A 10,468-nucleotide genomic window follows, 5' to 3' on the forward strand; every position below is an offset into this window, starting at 1 on the left:
TTTGGGTACAGTATTGCACAACTGCAGAATTGTCAGTTAAAGTAACGCAGTGCCGTATTGCAAAAAATGGCCTGGTCATAAAGGGGGGTAAATCATCTGAAGGTCACGTGGTTATGGAGAGGTGTTCAGCGGCACAGGTGGCAGTAGAAGAAGTATGAACTCTTCTTTTACAGGGAGAGTTTTTCTCAGAATCTTTACTTTAGTGGGTAAAGATTGCTGTGGACTCACAAAACATTGTAAACAGACACTTGCTTTGAATTATATGTCCCTATATATCAGTGTGACTCTCAAGAAGACCTGGGGCACTCTGGTCACTGGCTTTGGCTGCCCCTTTCCACATGGCTTGTGAAGTAATCAACTAGGAAGCCGGTAGATTCAGGAGCAGATTTTAAGTTTTATTTGGGGGCTGGTAGGGCTGCTTTGCATGATACTGCTACCAACAAGCAGACACCAAAGTGATATGAAAGATTATGGGCCTACAATTATCCTTCAAGTTTAAAATTATTACATTTCTACTCTCTGTGCACATTCAGATGAGATATTAACCAATTAAGGATCGCCCCATATGCATATGTACTAGCTGGACTTGTGTCTTTTTTCAACCTTTTTTTGTAACATACAGTATTTCACAAAAGTAAGTACACCCCTCACATTTTTGTAAATATTTTATTCTATCTTTTCATGTGACAACACTGAAGAAATGTCACTTTGCTACAATGTAAAGTAGTGAGTGTACAGCTTGTATAACAGTGTAAATTTGCTGTCCCCTCAAAATAACCCAACACACAGCCATTAATGTCTAAACCACTGGCAACAAAAGTGAGTACACCCCTAAGTGAAAATGTCCAAATTAGGCCCAAAGTGTCAATATTTTGTTTGGGCACCATTATTTTCCAGCACTGCCTTAACCCTCTTAGGCATGGAGTTCACCAGAGCTTCACAGGTCTCCACTGGAGTCCTCTTCCCCTCCTCAATGAGGACATAACGGAGCTTGTGAATGTTATAGACCTTGCGCTCCTCCACCTTCCGTTTGAGGATGCCCCACAGATGCTCAATAGGGTTTAGGTCTGGAGACATGCTTGGCCAGTCCATCACCTTTACCCTCAGCTTCTTTAGCAAGGCAGTGGTCGTCTTGGAGGTCTGTTTGGGGTCGTTATCAAGTTGGAATCCTGCCCCACATCCCAGTCTCCGAAGGGAGGGGATCATGCTCTGCTTTAGTATGTCACAGTACATGTTGGCATTCATGGTTCCCTCAATGATCTGTAGCTCCCCAGTCCTGGCAGCACTCATGCAGCCCCAGACCATGACACTCCCACCACCATGCTTGACTGTAGGCAAGACACACTTGTCTTTGTACTCCTCACCTGGTTGCCACCACACACGCTTGACACCATCTGAACTAAATACGTTTATCTTGGTCTCATCAGACCACAGGACATGGTTCCAGTAATCCATGTCCTTAGTCTGCTTGTCTTCAGCAGACTGTTTGTGGGCTTTCTTATGCATCGTCTTTAGACAAGGCTTCCTACTGGGATGACATCCATGCAGACCAATTTGTGTGCGGCGTATGGTCTGAGCACTGACAGGCTGCCCCCCCCCCACCCTTTCAACCTCTGCAGCAATGCTGGCAGCACTCGTATGTATATTTCCTAAAGACAACCTCTGGATGACACTGAGCATGTGCACGCAACTTCTTTGGTCGACCATGGCGAGGTCTGTTCTGAGTGGATCCTGTCCTGTTAAACCGCTGTATGGTCTTGGCCACCGTGCTGCAGCTCAATTTCAGGGTCTTGGCAATCTTCTTACAGCCTAGGCCATCTTTATGTAGAGAAACGATTTTTTTTTTATCAGATCCTTATAGAGTTCTTTGCCATGAGGTGCCATGTTGAACTTCCAGTGACCAGTATGAGAGTGAGAGCGATAACACCAAATTTAACACACCTGCTCCCCATTCACACCTGAGACCTTGTAACACTAACAAGTCACATGACACTGGGGAGGGAAAATGGCAAATTGGGCTCAATTTGGACATTTTCACTTAGGGTTTTACTCACTTTTGTTGCCAGCGGTTTAGACATTAATGGCTGTGTGTTGAGCTATTTTGAAGGGACAGCAAATTTACACTGTTATACAAGCTGTACACTCACTACTTTACATTGTAGACAAGTGTCACTTCTTTAGTGTTGTCACATGAAAAGATAGAATAAAATATTTACACAAATGAGAGGGGTGTACTCACTTTTGTGAGATACTGTATACTGCAGCGGGTGCAAAATCACGTACCTGTATGCGATTCCTGTTGTGGGCTCTGGGGCGTGCGCTGCCCGCTGTGGTTGGACAAAGTGGGAGCCAATCAGCATAGGGGAGGCAGATTGTCGTTCTGTCAGACAGGAAGAGAGAGATCTTGTGTTCCTGCTGATCAGGAATACAAATGTCTATCTTCCTCCACTCAGTCCATCCCCAACACAGTTAGAAATCACTCCCTAGGAGCACACTTAACCCTTTGATCGCCCCCGTTTAACCTCTTCCCTGCGAGTGTCATTTATACAGGGACAGTACTTTTTTTTTTTTTTTTTTTTTTTAGCACTGATCACTGTATTGGTGTCACTTAGTTTTAGATTTGTTTGCCGCAATGTCACAGACCCGCTAAAAATCACAGATTTCTGCCATTTCTAGTAAAAAAAAAATAAAAATAAAATAAAAAGTCTATAAATCTATCCCATAGTTGTAGACGCTATAACTTTTGTGAAAATCAATATATGCTTATTGGGTTTTTTTTTTTTCACAAAAATATGTAGCAGAATACATACTGGCCTAAATTTTTGAAGAAATTCGATTTTTTTTTTACTTTTTTTTTTTTTCATATTGGATATGTTTTATAGCAGAAAGAAAAAGAAATTTTTTTTTTTTTTCAAAATTGTTGCTTTTTTTTTTGTTTATAGTGCAAAAAACTCAGAGGTGATCAAATCCCACCAAAAGAAAGTTCTATTTGTGGGGAAAAAAAGGGCATCAATTTTATTTTAATACAGCATTGCATGACCTCGTAGTTGTCAGTTAAAGTAATGCAGTGCCGTATCGCAAAAAATGGTCTGGTCATTTAAGGGGGGTAAAACCTTCCAGGGCTGAAGTGGTTAAAAATCACTTAAAAAGTGTCAAGGCAAAATAAAAATAAAAAATAGTATGCAATCAATTATCCACAGCATCATGACCACTGACAGGCAAAGTGAATAACATTGATTATCTTGTGACAATGGCATCTGAAAGTGGGTGGGATATATTAGGCAGCAAGTAAACATGTTGTTCCTGAAGCCGACGTGTTGAAAGCAGAAAAAAAATGGCTCGATGACTGGGCCAGAGCAACTGCAAAACTGCAGCTCTTGTGGGATGTTCCTGGTCTGCAGTGGTCAGGACCGACCAAAAGTGGTCCAAGGAAGGAAGGAAAACTGTCCAACTGGTGACAGGGCCATGGGAAGCGAAGGCTGACCTGTGTAGTCCGATCCAATAGAAGAGCTATTGGAGCTCCAACTGCTGAAAAAGTGAATGCTGATTCTGATAGAAAGGTGTCAGAAGTCACAGTTTGTTGTGCATGGGGCTGCGTATCCGCAGACTGGTCAGGGTGTCCACGCTGACCTGTGTACATGGCCAAAAGTGCCTACAAAGGGCACATGAGCATCAGAACTGGACCATGGAGCAACGGAAGGTGGCCTGGTCTGAATCACGGTTTTTTTTTATCACATGATGTGATGTGCGCCACTTTCCTGGGGAAGAGATGGCACCAGGATACACTTTGGGAAGAAGGCAAGCCAGCAGAAGCGGTGTGATGCTTTGTCTTGTGTCAATGCCTCAACGGGTCAGGGCTGTTTTGGCCGCAAAAGGGACTGCCTGAATGCATACAAATTGAAAGTGTTTAGATTTACCAAACCATATAATAGGAGGTCAAACCTAAAAGGAAAAAAAAAAATCTAAAGAAAGTTGTATACAGGCGAACCCTCACTTTGCGTACACTCGCGAGTACGGATACATTGGCGTCTATGGGAAATCTTGGTCAGCTTGACATGGCACTGCTCCCGGTTATTAACATTAGTGTCTATAAGAAATCTTGGTCAGCTTGACATGGCACTGCTCCCGGTTATTAACATTGGTGTCTATGGGAAATCTTGGTCAGCTTGACATGGCACTGCTCCCGGTTATTAACATTGGTGCCTACAAGAAGTCTTGTTCAGCTTGACATGGCACTGCTCCCGGTTTTTAACATTGGTGTCTATGGGAAATCTTGGCCAGCTTGACATGGCACTGCTCCTGGTTTTTAACATTGGCATCTATTGGAAATCTTCATCAGCTTGACAGGGCACTGCTCCCGGTTTTTAACATTTGTGTCTATGGGAAATCTAGGTCAGCTTGACATGGCACTGCTCCCGAACCGTAAGTGACAGGGACACCAAACTTGGGGAGCACCAAGAGGGGACCCAGGACTACAAAATATCCGGATTTTGGGGTTGGCCACCTTGCCTGGGTAATCAGTTATGCCTGTAAATTTTTAATGCAAAAATAAAGTATACATTTGAAAAAAAAAAAAATCAGTTATGCCTGTAAATGACTATTGCAATGCAGTACATGCATTGAAGAGTGAAAAAGGGTATTGTTTCACTTTAAAGTACATTTTCATTTTGCATACATGCTCTGGTCCCATTGTGTACTTAATAGTGGGGTATGCCTGTAGTGTATCCAGCTTTATCCTTTCAAAATCCTACAAGTAAAGAAAAATACCTACTGATCTGACAGAAATGCACTCAGTTCTTAAGTCCTGTTGTGGGCTGACAACATATAACTTCATTGTGGACTAAATGGTGTCATCCCTGCCTAATCCCTCTCTCCCCTCATCACTACAATGCAGTGGGGTTTATGTACTGAAGGCAAATCCACTTTGCACTGCAAATGCACTTGGAAGTGCAGTCGCTGTAAATCTGAAATGAGGGGAAGCTCTGCTGATTTTATCATCCAATCATGTGCAAACAAAAATGCTGTTTTTTTTTTTTTTTTCCTTGCATGTCCCCCTCAGATCTTCAGCGACTGCATTTGCAGTGCAAAGTGGATTTGCTTTTAGTAAATAAACCCCCATAGTTCTGTAGTTCAAGATATAAACTGTGAGGGCTGATTAGGCCCCAACACAAATTTCTGTATCCAGAGACATGCATGTTTACAGCCATTGACTTCAACTGGTGGCCGGATGCAGCACCTGTTGGCTTCCTGGAGGAGAAATCTGCAGATTGTATGCTGTACATACAAATACTGCTTCCAGCTTGGTCTTCTGCAAAAGATGCCTGATAAATGCCTCCTTCATGCAGACATCACAATCCTTCACCATTCTGCCCATCTCCAGCCAGAACACATGGAGACGTGTGGACATCTGCATGTTGGCGATAATTATGACAAATGTGCAAATGTTTCAAGTGATAAACATTTACTAAACTGTGCAATACGAGAACATCTGTTCACTGTTAGCTGATTTTATATTTAAAAAAACACATCTTTGTCTTTAGCCCAATATAAATATTATTTTATTTTGTTTTATTATAACAATGTCCACTAGAGGGCGCATAAACTATCTGGAACTCAGAGTTATCAAAGCAAACCCAGCAAGTTGTGCGCCATCTAATGGGCTAAAAAAAAAAATTTACAAATTAGTATTAGCCCTCATTCACATTGACTGCACTTTTGAAATTGTGTGACTTCATCTGAATTTGCACGATTTCAAACCTGCATGGCAGTGAGACATCTGTGCAGTTTCATGCACAGATGTCTATAGAAGACGCACCCGAAATTACCAAAATTACTGCCGGAACTACTTTTTCAAATCTATGCGGCACCACAAAGTCAGCATCGCACTCTAGCAATAGGGTGCAACTTGTCATGCGATTTGAGCTGCACGAGGGCTTAAAGCGGTATTATACCCAAAAGCAAATACTTATTATATTTTAGCTTACCAATTCTTAGATGTTGGTGGCTGTATTTGTTTTCTTTTTTAGGCTTTCTTCCTTCTATTTTCATCTGGTGATCCAACCAGCAAATGTTTTTCAAAAGTACACGCTCTCCAGCAGAATGTATAAGTTTACATGGATGAGACAAACCATTTAACAGGGGTGCTTAATTATGCACTTTTATTAATTCATGCAAAACCTTTAGCCCAAAAAAGAAGAAAAAAAAACAGTTTGCTGTAACTGATTAAATGTGAGCTGGGGTTTGGCTTTGATCTGTTAGTGCATCTAAATCTGCCAATTTATTTAACACTCCCCCAGAATGACAATGCTGCTGTTCAAATGTCCCCTCTTGTGCCCCTTTAGCCAGAGTGGGGGGGGGGGCACTCTAATACAGGAAGTGTGTTACTGGCCATATCACCAGGTGAGAACCGAAGCACAAAAAGCCTAAAAAAAGAAAACTAATGCAGCCACCACATCTAAACATAACATTTTTGGTTTTGGGTTTAATACCAATTGCCGCCAAATCACATGCCTGGTACATCGTTTGACTTTAAGTGGCTGTACCGTTTAGAGGAGACGCTCGGCTCTTGTATAACAACTGGAGCAGCTAACAAGCCCTTCAGAAAATGGGGTGGAGAGCTGAAATTACACTCTGCAGAGCTCATTGAGGAGAGCTGATTGGAGGGACACACCCCCTTCACACAGGAACAGTGCTGAGGCTGTCAATCAGCTGTCACCATTTTTCTCTTGGTGTCAGGAGAACTTGTCATAAGTGACTCTGCTGCCTCCTTCCTCTACCATCAGCATAACAGAAATGACACTTGGTGCTCTGGCTTGAGATAAGTACACACTATAGAGGGATATGCTTTGTTCATTTCATATCTGGAGGTTTGCAACCACTTTAATTGTACTAGGGCAATCAATAGATGGTGATTTGCAGAAATATTAAACACCCCTAGATGGGGGGCTGTTCAGAAGCAATTTTCAGGTCTTACTGAAAGTAAATGCACCAAGGGCTGGGCTTCAACTGAGCCATCCTGAGACATATAGAATACAGTATCTCACAAAAGGGAGTACACCCCTCATATTTTTGTAAATATTTTATATCTTTTCTTTTTTTTCATGTAACACTGAAGAAATGACACTTTGCTACAATGTAAAGTAGTGAGTGTACAGCTTGTATAAAAGTGTAAATTTTCTGTCCCCTCAAAACTCAACACACAGCCATTAATGTCTAAACTGCTGGCAACAAAAGTAAGTACACCCCTAAGTGAAAATGTCCAAATTAGGCCCAAAGTGTCAATATTTTGTGTGGCCACCATTATTTTCCAGCACTGCCTTAACCCTCTTGGGCATGGAGTTCACCAGAGCCTCACAGGTTGCCACTGGAGTCTCTTCCACGACAACATCACGAGGCTGGTGGATGTTAGAGACCTTGCGCTCCTCCACCTTCCATCTGAGGATGCCCCACAGATGCTCAATAGGGTTTAGGTCTGGAGACATGCTTGACCAGTCCATCACCTTTACCCTCAGCTTCTTTAGCAAGGCAGTGGTCATCTTGGAGGTGTGTTTAGGGTTCGTTATGTTGGAATATTGTCCTGCGGCCCAGTCTCTGAAGGGAGGGGATCATGCTCTGCTTCAGTATGTCACAGTACATGTTGGCATTCATGGTTCCCTCAATGAACTGTAGCTCCCCAGTGCCGGCAGCACTCATGCAGCTCCAGACCATGGCACTCCCACCACTATGCTTGACTGTAGACAAGACACACTTGTCTTTGTACTCCTCACCTGGTTGCCGCCACACATGCTTGACACCATCTGAACCAAATTATCTTGGTCTTATCAGACTACAGGACATGGTTCCAGTAATCCATGTCCTTAGTCTGCTTGTCTTCAGCAAACTTTGCAGGCTTTCTTGTACATCATCTTTAGAAGAGGCTTCCTTCTGGGACGACAGCCATGCAGACCAATTTGATGCAGTGTGCAGCGTATGGTCTGAGCACTGACAGGCTGACCCCCCCCACCCCTTCAACCTCTGCCGCAATGCTAGCAGCACTCATACGTCTATTTCCCAAAGGCAACCTCTGGATATGACGCTGAGCACGTGCGCTCAACTTCTTTGGTCGACCATGGCAAGGCCTGTTCTGAGTGGAACCTGTCCTGTTAAACCGCTGTATGGTCTTGGCCACCATGCTGCAGCTCAGTTTCAGGGTCTTGGAAATCTTCTTATAGCCCAGGCCATCTTTATGTAGACCAACAATTCTTTTTTTTTTTCAGATCCTCAGAGAGTTCTTTGCCATGAGGTGCCATGTTGAACTTCCAGTGACCAGTATGAGAGAGTGAGAGCGATAACACCAAATTTAACACACCTGCTCCCCATTCACACCTGAGACCTTGTAACACTAACGAGTCACATGACACCGGGGAGGAAATATGGCTAATTGGGCCAAATTTGAACATTTTCACTTAGGGGTGTACTCACTTTTGTTGCCAGCGGTTTTAGATATTAAGGGCTGTGTGTTGAGTTATTTTGAGGGGACAACAAATTTACACTGTTATACAAGCTGTACACTCACTAATTTACATTGTAACAAAGTGTAATTTCTTCAGTGTTGTCCCATGAAAAGATATAAAATATTTACAAAAATGAGTGGTGTACTTACTTTTGTGAGATACTGTATATGTGATAAGACAGACTGGAGTTGATTTACTAAAAGTGAAGAGTGCAAAATCTGATGCCGCTGTGCATGGCAGCCAATCAACTTCTAACTTCACCTTGTTCCGTTAAAGCTGTTGTAAATCCCACTGTTATTTTTACCTAAAAAAGGTAAGCCTATAATAAGGTTTACCTGTAGGTAAAATGAATATTTCCTAAACCTGCACAGTTTAGGAGAGATGCAGCCAATGACTTCAGTGGCGCATGCACTCTGAAGGCTCAGCCCACGGTGCCGGAACAGAGGGATCCCACGCCCAGGCACAGGAGTGATGTCACAATGGCTCTGGCCACTCACAGCGCTGGTCCCAGAAGAAAGGATGGGAGAAGAAGTCAGCCCTCTCAGTGGTGACTGGGTGCCGCTGAGAGGGCTTCATTCTAAGGTATTTCATAATGTGCTAGTATGCACACTACGTCTTTATCCTGCAGGGTTTTTTTTTGCGGTTTACAACGGCTTTAAAGTGGTTTTTAGGCCACTTTAACCTGTATACACCATCAGCACTGCCTAATGTAGTATCCCCCTCTATGTTTGATTTATAAATGCTGCAAATACCCAATTTCCCAGCCGAGATTGTGATCACATGACCAGCCAGCTTTCTCCTTTCCTCCTCTGAGATATCTCTGCCCCGCCCGCTGTATTACCCTGCCGATGTCAGTCTGGAGGAAAGCGCTGGCTGATCATGTGATCGCAATCTCAGCACTTAAAGTATTTACAGCATTTATATTTATTTATAAATCATTCACAGAGGGGAACACTGCAAAAGGAGGCAGTGCTGATGGTGTATACAGGTCAGTGTTATTAGAGAGGGGGGGAAGAGCGGCACTGCCACGAGCAGACAGAGGGGAGGGGGAGGGCGACGACACAGAACTGCCTCCTATAGCAGTTTGTGGATGACTGATAGCAGACTGTGGATGACTGAGGCATGTAAACTGACAGTGTCAGGGGCTAAGCAGCCATGATACACTGTGGTCAGTTTACGGGGGAAGGGCAGAAACTGGCAGGATCAGCCAGGTTTATTTTTATTTTTTTGGTGTTACAGGTGGCCAAATAACACAGGACAAGCACTGTGTCATATAACATGCTTTAAGGAGCAGGATCCATTATTTGTTTGGTGTTTTGAGAAAAAAAAAAAAAAATCTAATACGTTTCTACGCAGAGCTGCACCAGATTTTGCATGCTCCAGTCTTATCCAGCAACCCTCCCCCTATGTGTGATTGAAAGCATTTTTGAGCCCTAAGGCTGGATTCACACACATGCGAATTGGATGCGATTTACACCGCATCCAACATTTGAGTGGGACTGTCTTTCAATGGAGCTGGTTCACACATGTACGGGGCGAATATGAAAAGGGTACTGAGCATTTTTGGGTCCGGTCGTTGGAAGGTAAGCACTTTTACCACCCTCAGGCTGGGTTCACATAGGTCCAGCTGCGGTTTGCAATATGGTGTCTTGTGCATTTGTGTTCACCCGTTCAGGTGCAGATTTCCCCTTAAATTTGCACCTGAACGGGTGAACACAAATGCACAGAACACCAGATTGCAAACTGCAGCTGGACCTGTGTGAACCCAGCCTGAGGGTGGTAAAAGTGCTTACCTTCCAATGACAGGTGCTCAAAATACTTTTGACCACTCCCCCTTTCCATCATCTGCACTTCTCTCCTGCCTAGAGCAGCGCAATAATGTCTTTAATGGGGGAGGGGATGGGGGAGGGGGAGGGGATGGGGGAGGGGGGGAGAGCCATACGCACAGAACACACATGATAAAGAAGAGCCCGCAA

This window comes from Aquarana catesbeiana, linkage group LG04 (genome assembly GCF_042186555.1).
Source record: "Aquarana catesbeiana isolate 2022-GZ linkage group LG04, ASM4218655v1, whole genome shotgun sequence".
Lineage (NCBI taxonomy): Eukaryota > Metazoa > Chordata > Amphibia > Anura > Ranidae > Aquarana > Aquarana catesbeiana.